The following is a 20,551-nucleotide window of genomic DNA, read 5'->3' as shown; positions in this document are numbered from 1 at the left end:
ACATCCCAAAGGACTACAAAACATTATACAAAGCCAATTTTCCCAGGCTGATTAAGACGTTGAGGGAGGATCTCAGGACATGGATGAAAGGTGGCATCTCATGGATTGGGAGGATACATAGCGTGAAAATGAACCTCCTCCCAAAGATATTATATCTATTCCAGAGTCTACCTATACCTATAGTAAATGCGGACATCCTCTCCCTACAGTCACAAATGATGAAATTTATTTGGAATAAGAAAAACCCAAGAATTGCAAAGGGTATCTTGAAGAGGCCCACCATAAAAGGAGGACTAGCGGTACCTTGCTTGTTAGCCTACTACAAAGCGGCCCAATTAAGTCAAATTATCCAATGGCACACGGACCCAAGCTTAAGGAGATGGGTAGAATTGGAGAAAAGCTGTTGTGCACCAATTGAACTTCACAATTTGATCTGGCTACCCAAGAAAGGGTTAATTAGGATGGAAATGACGCTCCAGACCATAGTCGGTTCAATACGGGTATGGGAGGCCACTAAATACGGCTGTAATCTAACCTCCAAGGACTCACTTATGACACCAATCATCGGTAACCCAGATTTCGCTCCAGGGATGAATAGAAATAATTTGTTAGCTTGGATACACTCGGGTATTACACGGCTTAATGACCTGGGGGGAAGAAAATACATAAAAACATTTGAACAAATTAAGTCCACAAAGGATATACCAAACAAGGAATTCTTTAGATACCTGCAGATCAGAGATTTCTATAACAAAACCCCAATCAGACCTGTAAGAACGAATTTGAGCAGATGTGTTCTAGAGGAACGGACACACGGGGACTCACATCTACACTACCGACACACTTTATTGCATATTGATTTCCCGGCTTGCTAGTGGCCGCCCCTCGGCGTGCCGCGCGTCATAGACGCGCGGTCACGCGTCTTCGGGAGCCAGCGCCCCCTGCACGCGCGTCCAGGGCTCCCCGAGGGAGCCCTGGTGTCCCGCGATCGCGGGACGGCGGCAGGGGGTTCCGGGGGACCCGGCGGACCCGGCAGCGGTAGGGAGAGCGCCCCGATCGGAGGGCGCTCTTCCGCTGCTTCGGCGCGCGCCCGTCACACTCGGGCACGCGCCAGGCTACTGCTGCGGCCAAGAACGGGCAAATGCTCGAATAAACTTGGCCGCAGCAGTAGAATGTACAGGGAAGTGATCTGTCCTGAGACCCCTAATGAATCAAGACTTCGTTACATCAGACAGTGGGAATCTGACTTAGGGGAGACTTTAGAGGATGAGGAATGGTACGGGATCCTACAGGCAGCAGCAAAAAGTTTAATGTGACGGTCGTGAGGATTTGGCCCGGGATTAAAGGGGTTACACCCCAATTGGCCACCCTCTACTCTCACCTGGGAAGCAAGGGGTTAACTGGGCTGAGGTCCAGAAATGTGATTTAACCCTTGTTCTACCATGAAAATATATATTCCCCTGTTCCCATGTTTATGGTTATGCCAGTGTCTGCACCACACACACTGGGGCTTAAGGGGTTAATAAGCTGTAGTTTAAGAAAATACAACTGTATTGTGTCTTTTCAGAAAATCTGGACTTCAAACGGCTTGATTGCAGTTGGGTGTGAAACATACACATGGGGATTTTGGTGCACAGTATGTTAATACCTAATTTGCAGGCCAAGGGAATATTGCTAGGAAACAGCCCTGATCAAAGGCGTCCTGTTTGCAGGAAGCTAGAGTGGGGTGTGAGCATTATAACTCACACTTACAAAGGCCTCTGATTCAGGAGGTCTGGGCATTAGGTGTGAAATCTAAAACCAGGTGACAAATGTCCCCCACCCAGGGGTCCCTGCTTCAAAGGATTTATTGATGGGGACAAGGGGGCGGTTACACCAGGAGATATCAGAATGGGTGACCTTATTAAATATAAGAATATTATGAGATGTCCTTGGCTGATCGTGCTAAGAGTTACATATGTGTATTCATGGGCCCAAGCCCCAACTAATGGTTCTAAACACTTGATATCTAACAGATACTAAGAGCCAGATATTAATATCTCCCTTAATTTTAGTACTACACGGTAATATGTAGTCTCTTTGGGAGCGTCAGGCGTGACGGAATGTATTAATATGTCTCGCGTGCCAGTAAGTAAATCTGAACTGAAGTTATGAAGTTATTTACAGTGTATATGGGATTTTGAAAACGGCAAACTCGCTCTGTTATGGTAATAGGCAAGCAGAACATCTTGCTACAATTTACATAGCCTGGTGATCAAAGGCTAAATTGCCTAATTGTTTATGTTGGAGGCAGGAACCAAGAAACTGAAGGTTTTTTTAAATGTGATACTTCACACTAAACAAGGGAAGTCCAAAAGCTGCTTCAGGAAGCTTCAAAGAGATGCATGCTAGACAGTGCGGCATCTTGAATGTAAGAGAAGGGTTAAAATGGTATATAAGCCAGAGTCACCCCTTACTCAGTGTCTTCATGCAAAGTCTTCAAGCAAAGTCTTCATGCAAAGGCTTCATGTCTGAATGTCTTCATGCAAATGACTTTTCGTGTCTTGGGATGATGAAGATTTGCTGTATGAACTGCCAGTCCAGATGTGACTGTTTCATCATTTCCATCTTTAAGTAAGTGTCTATATTTTGCCTGTTATTTGTATATCTCGTGTGTTCACCTTTATCAAGGAATAAATTATATTTTATCATATCTAAGTCTCGTCCCAGTTCAGACCCAGTTATATATATATTATATATATTTTGGTGTAAATTACAGCCTGCCATAAAGTCACCGTGACAGGCTTGTAATTAACTGGTGGCAAGCGGCGGGATAGAACTGGACCTGTATTACTAGTGTTCTGCGGGATACTGTAATATAGTGGGAACTTGATGGTAATTGCAAATTCCTTGGGACTAAAGATATTGAACACACAGTGTACAACATATAACACAAGATATGGCACCTCCTCACTGTTTCCCTACTTGTGAGAAGCATTGCCTCCAGAACCAAAGTGCCGGCCATCCGTCTGACTGGAGCCGGGCACCGAGACCGGAGGAGTGCATCAAGTCGGCGCGGGGACCAGCAGCCAGCAAGGCTGAGAGAGAGACAGCAATCGGTGAACATAAAACCCGGCAGGCTGAGCAAAGATCCACAGCTGCAGCTGCTGTAACCATCAAACCACCCGGAGAGCAGGGAATGGACCCAGCTCCGGGACGGCAGAGACTTGTGGAGGGAGCGGTTGGTCTCGGAGACCATGGAAGTCTTGCACCAGGAGAGGTAACGGCCGCTGCGGCGGCCAGCCCATTTTCCCTGGAAGAGCTTTCACTGTTGTCTGCGTGGGGAGGGATGTGGTCCCAGGCGGAGCGGAACGAGCTCCTGGGGCTGGCGTTGTCCCGACCCACTTACCCCCTCCCGGAGCCCGGCGCTCAAGCAACTCCACTCTGGACTCCATTGCCCCTTGCTGGGGTTAGTCCACCGGTGGCGGAGAAGCACCAGCAACCGCTGCGGCACGCCAACAAATGGGCCACAATAATGCCCAGTGCCCTGACCGTGCGAGGTTGGGCGAAGAAGCCCCTCAGGGCCAGCGCTCACGAGCTGCGGAAAAGATGACCCAGTTAGCGGCATCCTCTGATGGCTCCCGCCCAGCCGGGGCGACAACCCTCCTCGGGACGTCTCCTGGAGAACCTGGACGGGCTGCATCAGCAACAGCGGTGGAGAGCAGCGGCCATCCACCTGATCCCGGCGGAGAACCGGTGGCGGCGGCGGAGAAGAAGCCGACACTCCGGCATCCTGCCGGCAGCAATTTTATTTGGGGGGAGTGTTGGGGTGTGTGGGAGGTGGGTGTTTCACATGGTTTGGCGGAGTCGGCAATTCCCAGCGACGACCAGAGCCCCACAACCCACGCCGGCGACCCTGCATCAAAGCCGGGTACTGCTGTGGCAGCTTCCCGGGGCTTGCCCATGGCGGCGGCGGCAGCAGAAGAGCCGCGATTCCGGCAAAGTGCCGTAACCCTTTCTGAGTGGGGGGAGGGACAGGGATTGCGGGAGGGGGTTATGTTACCTGGTTTGCATGGAGCTGTGTTTCTCCACAAAGACCTGGGACCCCGGTCCTGCATCGATTCCCCTGTGCCAACCCCGGGCGCTGCTGCGGCGGCGACCCGTTGCTTCCCGGCCCAGATGATGCCGGTGGCGGCCACTCCAGTCCCCCTGCAATTGGGACCAACGAAGGCGGCGGTCTCTGCGGGGACCAGCGAGGTAAGCCAGACCAAGTCGCAGACTGACCCTGACTTATTTGTTCCTATGACTGTACCCTGTTGTTTCACTCTAGGGGTGACTGGGGGGTGGCAGGAGATAGGGGTACCAGGGGAGGGGAAGGAAGGGCAGCTTGTAGGGCAGCTAGACTTCCCCATTACCCTGGTGGTGCAGCAAGGGGACTCTCAGTTAAGAGCCCCACTGTTGCAGCCTTGCAACGGGCTGGAGGTATCAGGGGTTGTGGCTAAGTTAGACCACCCCCAGATTACCTGTCAACCAGGAGCTAAGGTGGGTGCATTTGCACCTGCAACCCTGAGCTCATCCCCGGTAATGGGGAGACAGTGTCAGGGAGATGGCCTCACGCAGGTGTCCCTAGGATCCAGGTTAGGATTGGCTAGGGAGAAGCGGAGTGAGGGGAGGCTGCAGGTAGGTAGCCAGCATCAGATCTCAGTCGGAGAAGAAGGGCTAGTGGTAGCTGGGGAGGTACAGCAGCAGGTATTGCAGCTAGAATTTCCCATTACCCTGGCAGAGCCTCAGGGGGTGTCTCAGATCAGCAACCCCCTGTTGCAGCCTAGCTATTGGCTCGGGGTATCCGGGGCAGTGGCAGGCTTGTGCCACCCCAGGGATACCTGCCAGCCAAGAGCAAAGGCGGTTGCATCTGGAGAAGTGCCCCTGAGCTCATCCCTGGTAAGGGGGAGACAAGGTCAGGGAGGTAGGTGCACTCAGGTAGTTCCAGTGTCTGGGTTAGGATTGCCCAGGGGGGGAGAGGAGTGCAGGTGGGCTGCACGGAGGTAAGCAGCAGGAGTCATCAGCAGGGGCTGAGGTGCTGGGCCTAGGGGATGCTAGGCAGGGAGACACCGTGGAGTAGGGGGAGATAGGTCAGTGGGGTGTCAGGCAGCTGGCAGAAGCTAGGGATGGGCTAGGTAGGCAGAAGGTCCCTTGTTCTGACTGGCCAGGAGTGACCCCTCTGACAGATTCCCCAGGGTTCCCAAAGGGCGGGCTGTGGGAACATTGGCAGCCAGGGAGGAGAGTCAGGAGTATAGCAGAGCAGCTACAGGTTGGCACAGAGCCAGGGCAGGTAGGGTCCCTACAGGATAGTGACATAGCTCTTTCCCAGACTTGGTTGACAGGAAAGCGACGGTCTGTGCTGGATAGCTGGTCTCCTGTAGGTGCAGAAACATGCCAGTCTCTGGGCAATGTGCAGCCTGGTCTGCAACGGGGCCCCTTCACCATGGACTTGGTTCACCAGGCACTGGGTGGGGGGCAGAGGGAGGCAAAGGAGAATGCCCGGTGGCCACAGTGGAGTCCTGCTCCACAGGATCTGGACTTTACCATCCATTGTGGCCAGGACAATGTACTGGACAATGCCGGAGGACAATTTTGCCAGGCCAACCCCTCAGGACTTATTGAGTGCTTCAAGGGCGCCTGCGGTATCCCAGTGCCAGGGGGAGGCAGCTGGGTTACCAGACACCCCTTGAGCAGGGGAGGTGTGACGGTCGTGAGGATTTGGCCCGGGATTAAAGGGGTTACACCCCAATTGGCCACCCTCTACTCTCACCTGGGAAGCAAGGGGTTAACTGGGCTGAGGTCCAGAAATGTGATTTAACCCTTGTTCTACCATGAAAATGTATATTCCCCTGTTCCCATGTTTATGGTTATGCCAGTGTCTGCACCACACACACTGGGGCTTAAGGGGTTAATAAGCTGTAGTTTAAGAAAATACAACTGTATTGTGTCTTTTCAGAAAATCTGGACTTCAAACGGCTTGATTGCAGTTGGGTGTGAAACATACACATGGGGGTTTTGGTGCACAGTATGTTAATACCTAATTTGCAGGCCAAGGGAATATTGCTAGGAAACAGCCCTGATCAAAGGCGTCCTGTTTGCAGAAAGCTAGAGTGGGGTGTGAGCATTATAACTCACACTTACAAAGGCCTCTGATTCAGGAGGTCTGGGCATTAGGTGTGAAATCTAAAACCAGGTGACAAATGTCCCCCACCCAGGGGTCCCTGCTTCAAAGGGTTTATTGATGGGGACAAGGGGGCGGTTACACCAGGAGATATCAGAATGGGTGACCTTATTAAATATAAGAATATTATGAGATGTCCTTGGCTGAACGTGCTAAGAGTTACATATGTGTATTCGTGGGCCCAAGCCCCAACTAATGGTTCTAAACACTTGATATCTAACAGATACTAAGAGCCAGATATTAATATCTCCCTTAATTTTAGTACTACATGGTAATATGTAGTCTTTTTGGGAGCGTCAGGCGTGACGGAATGTATTAATATGTCTCGCGTGCCAGTAAATATAACTGAACTGAAGTTATGAAGTTATTTAGTTATTTACAGTGTATATGGGATTTTGAAAACTGCAAACTCGCTCTGTTATGGAAATAGGCAAGCAGAACATCTTGCTACAATTTACATAGCCTGGTGATCAAAGGCTAAATTGCCTAATTGTTTATGTTGGAGGCAGGAACCAAGAAACTGAAGGTTTTTTTAAATGTGATACTTCACACTAAACAAGGGAAGTCCAAAAGCTGCTTCAGGAAGCTTCAAAGAGATGCTTGCTAGACAGCGCGGCATCTTGAATGTAAGAGAAGGGTTAAAATGGTATATAAGCCAGAGTCCCCCCTTACTCAGTGTCTTCATGCAAAGTCTTCATGCAAAGTCTTCATGCAAAGGCTTCATGTCTGAATGTCTTCATGCAAATGTCTTTTCGTGTCTTGGGATGATGAAGATTTGCTGTATGAACTGCCAGTCCAGATGTGACTGTTTCATCATTTCCATCTTTAAGTAAGTGTCTATATTTTGCCTGTTATTTGTATATCTCGTGTGTTCACCTTTATCAAGGAATAAATTATATTTTATCATATCTAAGTCTCGTCCCAGATCAGACCCAGTTATATATATATTATATATATTTTGGTGTAAATTACAGCCTGCCATAAAGTCACCGTGACATTCAATATGCACCACATTAAAGGAGAACGCATATAAGGTCCTCATGAGATGGTATTACACCCCATAAAGATCAGCTACATTTGTCAGGGGCTATTCCCCGCTCTGCCCAAAGCGCTGCGGGGTGGAGGCGGATTTGCGACACATGCTGTGGTCCTGCACAAAAGTGGTCCTGGTTTGGGAACAAATTAGAGATTGGTTACAAAGGATTCTCAATTTGGAGATCCCCCTGGACCCGTGGGTGTTCCTCTTGGGCAGGCGGATCCAGGGTCTATCAAATGCGACGCATAAATTAATTGCGCATTTTGCAACAGCCACAAGATGCGAGATCGCAGCATTATGGAAGCAAAAGGAACTACCAATCATCCCTAAAATCAGAAACAGGATTTGGCATGTCTGCCGGATGGAGCAATTAACGAGTCTAGTTAATGACACCGCCCTAAATTTCCTAAAAGTCTGGACGCCATGGCTGGCCCAGACAGATACCCCAGGGGTGGATGCTGCCGCAATACTTCAATGATAGCAGCAAATGCGTTCTCCTTTGAAGGTAAGAGATCCGACACCACATAGTGACGGACAGGTAGGCCTGAAACTGACGACAGCCCCGAGTGCACGAGGGCAAGAGAAGAGCAGGGAATAGGGTGAAAGTCCCTTGGAGAAACGTACAACAAAACGATACAGGAACTAAAGAAGGAACCAAAACCCAAGCAAAAAATGCACCGGTTCCCCCTCGCCCCTTCCTCCCCTCCCTACCCCCCACTCGCCCCCCCCCCCCCAGGTCCTTTGTCTGGTATGTTTTGTAAGTCATGTCCAATGTTGTAGGTAGTCCCTAATATATGTCATGTACGAATATTGCATTTGTTGTTAAAAAGGGAAAAGCGATGGTGCACATCACAAGGGTTTGTGGCATAGTGTGTGTATAATGTATAGTGTGTGTATAATGTATAATGTGTGTATAATGTATAATGTGTGTATAATGTATAGTGTGTGTATAATGTATAGTATGTGTATAATGTATAATGTCTGTATAATGTATAGTGTGTGTATAATGTATAATGTGTGTATAATGTATAGTTTGTGTATAATGTATAGTGTGGGTATAATGTATAATGTGTATAATGTACTGTATAGTGTGTGTATAATGTATAATGTGTGTCTAATGTATAGTGTGTGTATAATGTATAGTGTGTGTATAATGTATAGTGTGTGTATAATGTATAGGGTGTGTATAATGTATAATGTGTGTATAATGTGTGTATAATGTATAATGTGTGTATAATGTATAGTGTGTGTATCATGTATAATGTGTGTATACTGTATAATGTGTGTATAATGTATAATGTGTGTATAATGTATAATGTGTGTATAATGTATTGTGTGTATAATGTATAGTGTGTGTATAATGTATAGTGTGTGTATAATGTATAGTGTGTGTATAATGTATAGTGTGTGTATAATGTATAGTGTGTATAATGTATAATGTGTGTATAATGTATAGTGTCTGTATAATGTATAGTGTGTGTATAATGTATAGTGTGTGTATAATGTATAGTGTGTGTATAATGTATAGTGTGTGTATAATGTATAGTGTGTGTATAATGTATAGTGTGTATAATGTATAATGTGTGTATAATGTATAGTGTCTGTATAATGTATAGTGTGTGTATAATGTATAGTGTGTGTATAATGTATAGTGTGTGTATAATGTATAGTGTGTGTATAATGTATAGTGTGTGTATAATGTATAGTGTTTGTATAATGTATAATGTGTGTATAATGTATAGTGTGTGTATAATGTATAGTGTGTGTATAATGTATAGTGTGTGTATAGTGTGTGTATAATGTATAGTGTGTGTATAATGTATAGTGTGTGTATAATGTATAGTTTGTGTATAATGTATAGTGTGTGTATAATGTATAGTGTGTGTATAATGTATAGTGTGTGTAAATGTATAATGTGTGTATAGTGTGTGTATAATGTATAGTGTGTGTATAATGTATAGTGTGTATATAATGTATAGTGTGTGTATAATGTATAGTGTGTGTATAATGTATAGAGTGTGTATAATGTATAGTGTGTGTATAATGTATAGTGTGTGTATAATGTATAGTGTGTGTATAATGTATAATGTGTGTATAATGTATAGTGTGTGTATAATGTATAGTGTGTGTATAATGTATAGTGTGTGTATAATGTATAAAGTGTGTATAATGTATATTGTGTGTATAATGTATAGTGTGTGTATAATGTATAATGTGTGTATAATGTATAGTGTGTGTATAATGTATAATGTGTGTATAATGTATAGTGTGTGTATAATGTATAGTGTGTATAATGTATAGTGTGTGTATAATGTATAATGTGTGTATAATGTATAGTGTGTGTATCATGTATAATGTGTGTATAATGTATAGTGTGTGTATAAGGTATAATGTGTGTATAATGTATAATGTGTGTATAATGTATAGTGTGTGTATAATGTATAATGTGTGTATAATGTATAGTGTGTGTATAATGTATAGTGTGTGTATAAGGTATAGTGTGTGTATAATGTATAATGTGTGTATAATGTATTATGTGTGTATAATGTATTGTGTGTATAATGTATAGTGTGTGTATAATGTATAGTGTGTGTATAATGTATAGTGTGTGTATAATGTATAGTGTGTGTGTATAATGTATAGTGTGTGTATAATGTATAGTGTGTGTGTGTGTGTGTGTATAATGTATAGCGTGTGTGTGTGTATAATGTATAGCATGTGTATAAAGTATAATGTGTTTATAATGTATAATGTGTGTATAATGTATAATGTGTATAATGTATAGTGTGTGTATAATGTATAATGTGTGTATAATGTATAGTGTGTATAATGTATAGTGTGTATAATGTATAATGTGTGTATAATGTATAGTGTGTATAATGTATAATGTGTGTATAATGTATAGTGTGTGTATAATGTATAATGTGTGTGTAATGTATAGTGTGTGTATAATGTATAGTGTGTGTATAATGTATAGTGTGTGTGTATAACGTATAGTGTGTGTATAATGTATAGTGTATGTATAATGTATAGTGTGTGTATAATGTATAATGTGTGTATAATGTATAGTGTGTGTATAATGTATAATGTGTGTATAATGTATAATGTGTGTATAATGTATAGTGTGTGTATAATGTATAGTGTGTGTATAATGTATAGTGTGTGTTTAATGTATAGTGTGTGTATAATGTATAGTGTGTGTATAATGTATAATGTCTGTATAATGTTTAATGTGTGTATAATGTATAGTGTGTGTTTAATGTATAATGTGTGTATAATGTATAATGTGTGTATAATGTATAATGTGTGTATAATGTATAGTGTGTGTATAATGTATAATGTGTGTATAATGTATAATGTGTGTATAATGTATAGTGTGTGTATAATGTATAATGTGTGTATAATGTATAATGTGTGTATAATGTATAGTGTGTGTATAATGTATAATGTGTGTATAATGTATTGTGTGTATAATGTATAGTGTGTGTATAATGTATAGTGTGTGTATAATGTATAGTGTGTGTATAATGTATAGTGTGTGTGTATAATGTATAGTGTGTGTATAATGTATAGTGTGTGTGTGTGTGTGTGTGTATAATGTATAGCGTGTGTGTGTGTATAATGTATAGCATGTGTATAAAGTATAATGTGTGTATAATGTATAATGTGTGTATAATGTATAATGTGTATAATGTATAGTGTGTGTATAATGTATAATGTGTGTATAATGTATAGTGTGTATAATGTATAGTGTGTATAATGTATAATGTGTGTATAATGTATAGTGTGTATAATGTATAATGTGTGTATAATGTATAGTGTGTGTATAATGTATAATGTGTGTGTAATGTATAGTGTGTGTATAATGTATAGTGTGTGTATAATGTATAGTGTGTGTGTATAACGTATAGTGTGTGTATAATGTATAGTGTATGTATAATGTATAGTGTGTGTATAATGTATAATGTGTGTATAATGTATAGTGTGTGTATAATGTATAATGTGTGTATAATGTATAATGTGTGTATAATGTATAGTGTGTGTATAATGTATAGTGTGTGTATAATGTATAGTGTGTGTTTAATGTATAGTGTGTGTATAATGTATAGTGTGTGTATAATGTATAATGTCTGTATAATGTTTAATGTGTTTATAATGTATAGTGTGTGTTTAATGTATAATGTGTGTATAATGTATAATGTGTGTATAATGTATAATGTGTGTATAATGTATAGTGTGTGTATAATGTATAATGTGTGTATAATGTATAATATGTGTATAATGTATAGTGTGTGTATAATGTATAATGTGTGTATAATGTATAATGTGTGTATAATTTATAGTGTGTGTATAATGTATAATGTGTGTATAATGTATAGTGTGTGTACAATGTATAATGTGTGTATAATGTATAGTGTGTGTATAATATATAGTGTGTGTATAATATAGTGTGTATAATGTATAATGTGTGTATAATGTATAGTGTGTGTATAATATATAGTGTGTGTATAATATATGTGTGTATAATGTATAATGTGTGTATAATGTATAGTGTGTGTATAATGTATAGTGTGTGTATAATGTATAATGTGTGTATAATGTATAGTGTGTGTATAATGTATAGTGTGTGTATAATGTATAGTGTGTATATAATGTATAGTGTGTGTATAATGTATAGTGTTTGTATAATGTATAGTGTGTGTATAATGAATAGTGTGTGTATAATGTATAATGTCTGTATAATGTTTAATGTGTGTATAATGTATAGTGTGTGTATAATTTATAGTGTGTATAATGTATAATGTGTGTATAATGTATAGTGTGTGTATAATGTATAGTGTGTGTATAATGTATAATGTGTGTATAATGTATAGTGTATGTATAATGTATAATGTGTGTATAATGTATAATGTGTGTATAATGTATAGTGTGTGTATAATGTATAGTGTGTGTATAATGTGTGTATAATGTATAGTGTGTGTATCATGAATAATGTGTGTATAATGTATAATGTGTGTATAATGTATAATGTGTGTATAATGTATAGTGTATGTATAATGTATAATGTGTGTATAATGTATAATGTGTTTATAATGTATAGTGTGTGTATAATGTATAATGTGTGTATAATGTATAGTGTGTGTATAATGTATAGTGTGTGTATAATGTGTGTATAATGTATAGTGTGTGTATCATGAATAATGTGTGTATAATGTATAATGTGTGTACAATGTATAATGTGTGTATAATGTATAATGTGTGTATAATGTATAATGTGTGTATAATGTATAGTGTGTGTATAATGTATAGTGTGTGTATAATGTATAATGTGTGTATAATGTATAATGTGTGTATAATGTATAGTGTGTGTATAATGTATAATGTGTGTATAATGTATTGTGTGTATAATGTATAGTGTGTGTATAATGTATAGTGTGTGTATAATGTATAGTGTGTGTATAATGTATAGTGTGTGTGTATAATGTATAGTGTGTGTATAATGTATAGTGTGTGTGTGTGTGTGTGTGTATAATGTATAGCGTGTGTGTGTGTATAATGTATAGCATGTGTATAAAGTATAATGTGTGTATAATGTATAATGTGTGTATAATGTATAATGTGTATAATGTATAGTGTGTGTATAATGTATAATGTGTGTATAATGTATAGTGTGTATAATGTATAGTGTGTATAATGTATAATGTGTGTATAATGTATAGTGTGTATAATGTATAATGTGTGTATAATGTATAGTGTGTGTATAATGTATAATGTGTGTGTAATGTATAGTGTGTGTATAATGTATAGTGTGTGTATAATGTATAGTGTGTGTGTATAACGTATAGTGTGTGTATAATGTATAGTGTATGTATAATGTATAGTGTGTGTATAATGTATAATGTGTGTATAATGTATAGTGTGTGTATAATGTATAATGTGTGTATAATGTATAATGTGTGTATAATGTATAGTGTGTGTATAATGTATAGTGTGTGTATAATGTATAGTGTGTGTTTAATGTATAGTGTGTGTATAATGTATAGTGTGTGTATAATGTATAATGTCTGTATAATGTTTAATGTGTTTATAATGTATAGTGTGTGTTTAATGTATAATGTGTGTATAATGTATAATGTGTGTATAATGTATAATGTGTGTATAATGTATAGTGTGTGTATAATGTATAATGTGTGTATAATGTATAATATGTGTATAATGTATAGTGTGTGTATAATGTATAATGTGTGTATAATGTATAATGTGTGTATAATTTATAGTGTGTGTATAATGTATAATGTGTGTATAATGTATAGTGTGTGTACAATGTATAATGTGTGTATAATGTATAGTGTGTGTATAATATATAGTGTGTGTATAATATAGTGTGTATAATGTATAATGTGTGTATAATGTATAGTGTGTGTATAATATATAGTGTGTGTATAATATATGTGTGTATAATGTATAATGTGTGTATAATGTATAGTGTGTGTATAATGTATAGTGTGTGTATAATGTATAATGTGTGTATAATGTATAGTGTGTGTATAATGTATAGTGTGTGTATAATGTATAGTGTGTATATAATGTATAGTGTGTGTATAATGTATAGTGTTTGTATAATGTATAGTGTGTGTATAATGAATAGTGTGTGTATAATGTATAATGTCTGTATAATGTTTAATGTGTGTATAATGTATAGTGTGTGTATAATTTATAGTGTGTATAATGTATAATGTGTGTATAATGTATAGTGTGTGTATAATGTATAGTGTGTGTATAATGTATAATGTGTGTATAATGTATAGTGTATGTATAATGTATAATGTGTGTATAATGTATAATGTGTGTATAATGTATAGTGTGTGTATAATGTATAGTGTGTGTATAATGTGTGTATAATGTATAGTGTGTGTATCATGAATAATGTGTGTATAATGTATAATGTGTGTATAATGTATAATGTGTGTATAATGTATAGTGTATGTATAATGTATAATGTGTGTATAATGTATAATGTGTTTATAATGTATAGTGTGTGTATAATGTATAATGTGTGTATAATGTATAGTGTGTGTATAATGTATAGTGTGTGTATAATGTGTGTATAATGTATAGTGTGTGTATCATGAATAATGTGTGTATAATGTATAATGTGTGTACAATGTATAATGTGTGTATAATGTATAATGTGTGTATAATGTATAATGTGTGTATAATGTATAGTGTGTGTATAATGTATAATGTGTATATAATGTATAATGTGTGTACAATGTATAATGTGTGTATAATGTATAATGTGTGTATAATGTATAGTGTGTGTATAATGTATAGTGTGTGTATAATGTATAGTGTGTGTATAATGTATAGTGTGTGTATAATGTATAGTGTGTGTATAATGTATAGTTTGTGTATAATGTGTGTATAGTGTATAGTTTGTGTATCATGTATAGTGTGTGTATAATGTATAGTGTGTGTATAATGTATAGTGTGTGTATAATGTATAGTGTGTGTATAATGTATAATGAAAACTGAAGTTGAAAAAAAAAAAAAGAAGGTTGGAGGAAAGAATAGGTAATAGGCAGCAATCGGTAGTGTCCGGTGTTCCGGGGGAATCAGGTATAAGAGCAGCATTCGGTAGTGTCCGGTGTTCCAGGGGAAACAGGTATAAGGGCAGCAATCGGTAGTGTCCGGTGTTCCGGGGGAAACAGGTATAAGAGCAGCATTCGGTAGTGTCCGGTGTTCCAGGGGAAACAGGTATAAGGGCAGCAATCGGTAGTGTCCGGTGTTCCGGGGGAAACCGGTATAAGGGCAGCAATCGGTAGTGTCCGGTGTTCCGGGGGAAACAGGTATAAGGGCAGCAATCGGTAGTGTCCGGTGTTCCGGGGGAAACAGGTATAAGGGCAGCAATCGGTAGTGTCCGGTGTTCCGGGGGAAACAGGTATAAGGGCAGCAATCGGTAGTGTCCGGTGTTCCGGGGGAAACAGGTATAAGGGCAGCAATCGGTAGTGTCCGGTGTTCCGGGGGAAACAGGTATAAGAGCAGCAATCGGTAGTGTCCGGTGTTCGGGGGAAACAGGTATAAGGGCAGCAATCGGTAGTGTCCGGTGTTCCGGGGGAAACAGGTATAAGAGCAGCAATCGGTAGTGTCCGGTGTTCCAGGGGAAACAGGTATAAGAGCAGCAATCGGTAGTGTCCGGTGTTCCAGGGGAAACAGGTATAAGAGCAGCATTCGGTAGTGTCCGGTGTTCCAGGGAAAACAGGTATAAGGGCAGCAATCGGTAGTGTCCGGTGTTCCGGGGGAAACAGGTATAAGAGCAGCATTCGGTAGTGTCCGGTGTTCCAGGGGAAACAGGTATAAGGGCAGCAATCGGTAGTGTCCGGTGTTCCGGGGGAAACCGGTATAAGGGCAGCAATCGGTAGTGTCCGGTGTTCCGGGGGAAACAGGTATAAGGGCAGCAATCGGTAGTGTCCAGTGTTCCGGGGGAAACAGGTATAAGGGCAGCAATCGGTAGTGTCCGGTGTTCCGGGGGAAACAGGTATAAGGGCAGCAATCGGTAGTGTCCGGTGTTCCGGGGGAAACAGGTATAAGGGCAGCAATCGGTAGTGTCCGGTGTTCCGGGGGAAACAGGTATAAGGGCAGCAATCGGTAGTGTCCGGTGTTCCGGGGGAAACAGGTATAAGGGCAGCAATCGGTAGTGTCCGGTGTTCCGGGGGAAACAGGTATAAGAGCAGCATTCGGTAGTGTCCGGTGTTCCAGGGGAAACAGGTATAAGGGCAGCAATCGGTAGTGTCCGGTGTTCCGGGGGAAACCGGTATAAGGGCAGCAATCGGTAGTGTCCGGTGTTCCGGGGGAAACTGGTATAAGGGCAGCAATCGGTAGTGTCCGGTGTTCCGGGGGAAACAGGTATAAGGGCAGCAATCGGTAGTGTCCGGTGTTCCGGGGGAAACAGGTATAAGGGCAGCAATCGGTAGTGTCCGGTGTTCCGGGGGAAACAGGTATAAGGGCAGCAATCGGTAGTGTCCGGTGTTCCGGGGGAAACAGGTATAAGGGCAGCAATCGGTAGTGTCCGGTGTTCCGGGGGAAACAGGTATAAGGGCAGCAATCGGTAGTGTCCGGTGTTCCGGGGGAAACAGGTATAAGGGCAGCAATCGGTAGTGTCCGGTGTTCCGGGGGAAACAGGTATAAGGGCAGCAATCGGTAGTGTCCGGTGTTCCGGGGGAAACAGGTATAAGGGCAGCAATCGGTAGTGTCCGGTGTTCCGGGGGAAACAGGTATAAGAGCAGCATTCGGTAGTGTCCGGTGTTCCAGGGGAAACAGGTATAAGGGCAGCAATCGGTAGTGTCCGGTGTTCCGGGGGAAACCGGTATAAGGGCAGCAATCGGTAGTGTCCGGTGTTCCGGGGGAAACTGGTATAAGGGCAGCAATCGGTAGTGTCCGGTGTTCCGGGGGAAACAGGTATAAGGGCAGCAATCGGTAGTGTCCGGTGTTCCGGGGGAAACAGGTATAAGGGCAGCAATCGGTAGTGTCCGGTGTTCCGGGGGAAACAGGTATAAGGGCAGCAATCGGTAGTGTCCGGTGTTCCGGGGGAAACAGGTATAAGGGCAGCAATCGGTAGTGTCCGGTGTTCCGGGGGAAACAGGTATAAGGGCAGCAATCGGTAGTGTCCGATGTTCCGGGGGAAACAGGTATAAGGGCAGCAATCGGTAGTGTCAGGTGTTCCGGGGGAAACAGGTATAAGTGCAGCAATCGGTAGTGTCCGGTATTCCGGGGAAACAGGTATAAGAGCAGTAATCGGTAGTGTCCGGTGTTCCGGGGGAAACAGGTATAAGGGCAGCAATCGGTAGTGTCCGGCGTTCCGGGGGAAACAGGTATAAGGGCAGCAATCGGTAGTGTCCGGTGTTCCGGGGGAAACCGGTATAAGGGCAGCAATCGGTAGTGTCCGGTGTTCCGGGGGAAACAGGTATAAGAGCAGCATTCGGTAGTGTCCGGTGTTCCAGGGGAAACAGGTATAAGGGCAGCAATCGGTAGTGTCCGGTGTTCCGGGGGAAACCGGTATAAGGGCAGCAATCGGTAGTGTCCGGTGTTCCGGGGGAAACAGGTATAAGGGCAGCAATCGGTAGTGTCCGGTGTTCCGGGGGAAACAGGTATAAGGGCAGCAATCGGTAGTGTCCGGTGTTCCGGGGGAAACAGGTATAAGGGCAGTAATCGGTAGTGTCCGGTGTTCCGGGGGAAACAGGTATAAGGGCAGCAATCGGTAGTGTACGGTGTTCCGGGGGAAACAGGTATAAGGGCAGCAATCGGTAGTGTCCGGTGTTCCGGGGGAAACAGGTATATGGGCAGCAATCGGTAGTGTCCGGTGTTCCGGGGGAAACAGGTATAAGGGCAGCAATCGGTAGTGTCCGGTGTTCCGGGGGAAACAGAAATAAGGGCAGCAATCGGTAGTGTCCGATGTTCCGGGGGAAACAGGTATAAGGGCAGCAATCGGTAGTGTCCGGTGTTCCGGGGGAAACAGGTATAAGGTCAGCAATCGGTAGTGTCCGGTGTTCCGGGGAAAACAGGTATAAGGGCAGCAATCGGTAGTGTCCGGTGTTCCGGGGGAAACAGGTATAAGGGCAGCAATCGGTAGTGTCCGGTGTTCCGGGGGAAACTGGTATAAGGGCAACAATCGGTAGTGTCCGGTGTTCCGGGGGAAACAGGTATAAGGGCAGCAATCGGTAGTGTCCAGTGTTCCGGGGGAAACAGGTATAAGAGCAGCAATCGGTAGTGTCCGGTATTCCGGGGAAACAGGTATAAGAGCTGTAATCGGTAGTGTCCGGTGTTCCGGGGGAAACAGGTATAAGAGCAGCATTCGGTAGTGTCCGGTGTTCCGGGGGAAACCAGTATAAGGGCAGCGATCGGTAGTGTCCGGTGTTCCGGGGGAAACAGGTATAAGGGCAGCAATCGGTAGTGTCCGGTGTTCCGGGGGAAACAGGTATAAGGACAGCAATCGGTAGTGTCCGGTGTTCCGGGGGAAACAGGTATAAGGGCAGCAATCGGTAGTGTCCGGTGTTCCGGGGGAACCAGGTATAAGGGCAGCAATCGGTAGTGTCCGATGTTCTGGGGGAAACAGGTATAAGGGCAGCAATCGGTAGTGTCCGGTGTTCCGGGGGAAACAGGTATAAGGGCAGCAATCGGTAGTGTCCGATGTTCCGGGGGAAACAGGTATAAGGGCAGCAATCGGTAGTGTCCGGTGTTCCGGGGGAAACAGGTATAAGGTCAACAATCGGTAGTGTTCGGTGTTCCGGGGGAAACAGGTAATAGGCAGCAATCGGTAGTGTCCGGTGTTCCGGGGGAATCAGGTATAAGAGCAGCATTCGGTAGTGTCCGGTGTTCCAGGGGAAACAGGTATCAGGGCAGCAATCGGTAGTGTCCGGTGTTCGTGGGGAAACAGGTATAAGAGCAGCATTCGGTAGTGTCCGGTGTTCCAGGGGAAACAGGTATAAGGGCAGCAATCGGTAGTGTCCGGTGTTCCGGGGGAAACCGGTATAAGGGCAGCAATCAGTAGTGTCCGGTGTTCCGGGGGAAACAGGTATAAGGGCAGCAATCGGTAGTGTCCGGTGTTCCGGGGGAAACAGGTATAAGGGCAGCAATCGGTAGTGTCCGGTGTTCCGGGGGAAACAGGTATAAGGGCAGCAATCGGTAGTGTCCGGTGTTCCGGGGGAAACAGGTATAAGGGCAGCAATCGGTAGTGTCCGGTGTTCCGGGGGAAACAGGTATAAGAGCAGCAATCGGTAGTGTCCGGTGTTCGGGGGAAACAGGTATAAGGGCAGCAATCGGTAGTGTCCGGTGTTCCGGGGGAACAGGTATAAGAGCAGCAATCGGTAGTGTCCGGTGTTCCAGGGGAAACAGGTATAAGAGCAGCAATCGGTAGTGTCCGGTGTTCCAGGGGAAACAGGTATAAGAGCAGCATTCTGTAGTGTCCGGTGTTCCAGGGAAAACAGGTATAAGGGCAGCAATCGGTAGTGTCCGGTGTTCCGGGGGAAACAGGTATAAGAGCAGCATTCGGTAGTGTCCGGTGTTCCAGGGGAAACAGGTATAAGGGCAGCAATCGGTAGTGTCCGGTGTTCCGGGGGAAACCGGTATAAGGGCAGCAATCGGTAGTGTCCGGTGTTCCGGGGGAAACAGGTATAAGGGCAGCAATCGGTAGTGTCCGGTGTTCCGGGGGAAACAGGTATAAGGGCAGCAATCGGTAGTGTCCGGTGTTCCGGGGGAAACAGGTATAAGGGCAGCAATCGGTAGTGTCCGGTGTTCCGGGGGAAACAGGTATAAGGGCAGCAATCGGTAGTGTCCGGTGTTCCGGGGGAAACAGGTATAAGGGCAGCAATCGGTAGTGTCCGGTGTTCCGGGGGAAACAGGTATAAGGGCAGCAATCGGTAGTGTCCGGTGTTCCGGGGGAAACAGGTATAAGAGCAGCATTCGGTAGTGTCCGGTGTTCCAGGGGAAACAGGTATAAGGGCAGCAATCGGTAGTGTCCGGTGTTCCGGGGGAAACCGGTATAAGGGCAGCAATCGTTAGTGTCCGGTGTTCCGGGGGAAACTGGTATAAGGGCAGCAATCGGTAGTGTCCGGTGTTCCGGGGGAAACAGGTATAAGGGCAGCAATCGGTAGTGTCCGGTGTTCCGGGGGAAACAGGTATAAGGGCAGCAATCGGTAGTGTCCGGTGTTCCGGGGGAAACAGGTATAAGGGCAGCAATCGGTAGTGTCCGGTGTTCCGGGGGAAACAGGTATAAGGGCAGCAATCGGTAGTGTCCGGTGTTCCGGGGGAAACAGGTATAAGGGCAGCAATCGGTAGTGTCCGGTGTTCCGGGGGAAACAGGTATAAGGGCAGCAATCGGTAGTGTCCGGTGTTCCGGGGGAACCAGGTATAAGGGCAGCAATCGGTAGTGTCCGATGTTCTGGGGGAAACAGGTATAAGGGCAGCAATCGGTAGTGTCCGGTGTTCCGGGGGAAACAGGTATAAGGGCAGCAATCGGTAGTGTCCGATGTTCCGGGGGAAACAGGTATAAGGGCAGCAATCGGTAGTGTCCGGTGTTCCGGGGGAAACAGGTATAAGGGCAGCAATCGGTAGTGTCCGGTGTTCCGGGGGAAACAGGTATAAGAGCAGCAATCGGTAGTGTCCGGTGTTCCAGGGGAAACAGGTATAAGGGCAGCAATCGGTAGTGTCCGGTGTTCCGGGGGAAACAGGTATAAGGGCAGCAATCGGTAGTGTCCGGTGTTCCGGGGGAAACTGGTATAAGGGCAACAATCGGTAGTGTCCGGTGTTCCGGGGGA

The sequence above is a fragment of the Ascaphus truei genome, unplaced genomic scaffold (genome assembly GCF_040206685.1).
Source record: "Ascaphus truei isolate aAscTru1 unplaced genomic scaffold, aAscTru1.hap1 HAP1_SCAFFOLD_315, whole genome shotgun sequence".
NCBI classification, from domain to species: Eukaryota; Metazoa; Chordata; class Amphibia; order Anura; family Ascaphidae; genus Ascaphus; species Ascaphus truei.
Note: the sequence above shows the minus strand (reverse complement) of the source record.